General features: G+C 35.5%; 1 pseudogene; it reads right to left on the bottom strand.

Annotated features, from left to right (window-relative positions):
* Window positions 1-568: 568 nt before the first annotated feature.
* LOC141628374 (aldehyde oxidase GLOX-like) lies at window positions 569-2248 on the bottom strand (annotated as a pseudogene).
* Window positions 2249-3241: the final 993 nt, after the last annotated feature.

Raw genomic sequence — 3241 nt, 5'->3', positions numbered from 1 at the left:
TTTTAGACTCTAGCCCCTCTGCGGGTTGTTTTGAGTGGGACTGCGTTCCCCATTTTCTATTTGAACTATGTAACTCGGATTTACTTTTGGCTTTTACGCCGCTTTCCCCCGACCCGCCCCCGTGATGTACTAAACCTTGAACTCTGTCCTTTCTTTCATTTAATGCACTTCTTTTCCAAAAAAAAAAAAAAAAAAAAAAATGTGAAAAGTTTATTGTCTTTTAGTCTATGATTGATGATTTTATTTATCTCGTTTATAATGCTACACAGTTGTCTACAGAATATTGATCAAGCTTGCCATAAAAACAAATATATCCATCTATTTAAGAGGCAACGGGTACTTTACAGTTTACACCTAATTTTAGGGTCTCTAATAAGCCGGTCCAACAAACTGCAATAACATAAATTATACAGTAAAAAAAACAACTATTAATAACAATTTAATTTCACAATAAATGGAATAATATATATATGACAGCTAATTTTTATAATTTAAATATGGTAGAATTCCATCTTAAATTAATTCACTTTACAAAGAATTGTATATGTAAAGTGTAAACTCCGTAATTCCGTATATATAAGATAAATAAATCACAAAAGTCGAACCCAAACCCCGGGACTAGGAACGTCTCGATGCACAACGAACAACATATAAAACCTGGCTAGGTTTGCGGATCCGGGTGTGGTCATATTGACTTGAAATTGCCCGGGGCCTACGGGCGTTACAATCTTTGTACGGGTTAAAACAAGCAACCTTTGACTCATTGAGAAAGAATGAGTATTAAAAGCCGGCCTAATCATGGTAATTTTGATCGTATTCAGTTTAATTTTCGTAGAAATTGAAAAATTTACCATGACATTTTTACCATAGGTGATATTGGTATATGGAGTTGGGACCGTAACAGTCGGGTGGAGCCCCGACTTTTTTTAACTCAAGTACGGTGGCGAATATGCCTCCAGGCTAAGCTCAGTAGGAAATAACACGTTAGTAAAATTGTAGTACTCATGAGGGTTACTTCCACCTACTAATATTCTCCCATCTCGTAGTAAAACCGCGCTAGAATGGTACATCCTCGGGATTGTAGACGCCGCCATGACGCAAAACCTTGGCCCTACGGGCTCGTGCGGATCATAAACCACGGGGTCATAACCGGATCACGGCCGTATTCCCATCCAGCACAGCCCGATCCAGCTCCGTTAATTATTATTACTTTTCCGTTAGGAAGAAGTATCATGTCACCCATGATACGGCGCATAGGCATTTTTTCCATGACCCAAACCGGATTCGGGTCGTTGACTCGAATCCTTGCACACGTGTCAAGAGCCGGTATAAATTGCATTTTTTTTCGCCGACCAAAAAGAATTATTTGGTGTACCTCCACATACTAAAACTTGTGCATCAACATTCACCCCAAGCTCCAAATTAACCAATGGTAAAAGAACCGCGGACCTGGTACTAGGGTAATTCCGCGGTTCTCCTCCTGGTACACTTGGGTTACTCCGAACAACTTTATTTGCATTATAATCAAGCAAAATCGCTCGATTATTAGCAAAAATAAATAAATTCCCGTCAGCATTAAGGAAAACAAATGGGTACAAATTATTTTCCACGCCTTGATCATATGTTTGAGCTAAAAATGGGAATTTAAAACTATTTGTTGTCGGAAAAAAATCGTAATTAAATTGGTCTCTACCACCAATAATAATAATTTTACCGTTAGGTAAAATATGGTTTGTAGCATACCACCTACGTTGAAACAATTTATCCGAAAGTTTCTCCCAATCACACGTAGGACAAGGCGTAAATGTCCGAAAAACGCGTTCTCCGGCTTGCCAACCGCCGCTTTGTAGGAGGCAACCGTCGATTAGGGTAGTCCCGGACGAGCACCACGTATCGGAAATAATATTTAAGGGTCGGTACGTGTTTGATAAAACATTGTACTCGACTGAGTGGGCCGTACAATCGGTTTTATCATATCTAATTGGACATTGGCTTGACGATGGAAGGGTTAAATTAGACGGACCGAAATCGGTCTGATCGTACATTATAACACGATCATTGTGTAGGAGTTGCATGTGCATGGCAGAAATGCCTATGCTTTTTTGTAGTAGTTGCCATTGTCCGGTTTTTACACCTTTTGCTATTGGATTTTGAGAAAGGATTAATAAATTGAATAAAAATGGGTGTAAAATGTGAAACATAATTATATAGTAAAAATTATGGGAAATTTTTGAATTTTTGAGTTTTTTTTTTTAGGGTTTTAGTGAGGATTTAAAGTAGAAAATAATGAGGGGTATAAATAGTGGTGTGGAAGGATAGGTGAGAAGTCATAATCTAAGAGCAAAAATTATAGGGAAGTGCTAGGGCGACACCGGGTGTTACCGAGTTTGAGTAACACCCTAATTAAATTAAAAAAAATATTGCAAAATATTCTCTTAGAAATTTGCTTAGCACCAAATTTAAAAAGGGCAAGAATGTAATTGATAATTAAATTTATTTTTAGAAATGAGATAATTTGAAGATGTATGTAATTGATTATTTAACATACGTAATTATTTCATCTCAAACACTATTCACATTGATTGAGTTAGTTCATCATGTCATTGGAAACATATGGTACTCTATCTAGTTATCATATCATCTTGATACTTGTTATTTAATGTCTCCACCTCATTATCATCATTCCATCATCTTATTACTTCAAACCTTCCACCCCAGCAACTTGAGCCATGGTAATATACTTTCAGACTTATTTACATGGAATATCAACTAATTATATACGGAGTATATTGCAATACTTCAGGCCATGCATCTCATCAAAGCCATGGCTCATAACTTCATCATTATTATCTTGATTATATATCTTGTTTTACCTCTTATTTTCATTTTAAGAAGAATTTTTTTTATGCTTCAATGGTCAACAGTGTGATAATATCACATAAGATAAGTTGAAACCTTTCCTAAAAATATGCCATAAATTTAGTGTTAGTTATTTTTATTATTTAATTAATTAAGTAAATGTAAACTTCCTACAATACCCTTGAACTCTTTATTATTAAAAATATTTTAAATAATGGAATATAAATGATAGTGTTAACGAATTTACTGTTATACCCCGGGTGTTACTCAAACTAAGTAACACCCGGTGTCACAATATCATTTTCCAAAATTATATACGTATTTGTTTTTATTGAAGGGGGTATATATCATGTATGTGTGTTATGTGTATACGTATTTAATA

This window comes from Silene latifolia, chromosome 2 (assembly GCF_048544455.1).
Source record: "Silene latifolia isolate original U9 population chromosome 2, ASM4854445v1, whole genome shotgun sequence".
Taxonomy (NCBI): domain Eukaryota; kingdom Viridiplantae; phylum Streptophyta; class Magnoliopsida; order Caryophyllales; family Caryophyllaceae; genus Silene; species Silene latifolia.
The sequence above is the reverse complement of the archived record's forward strand: the minus strand, read 5'-3'. Positions and strand labels throughout refer to the sequence as shown.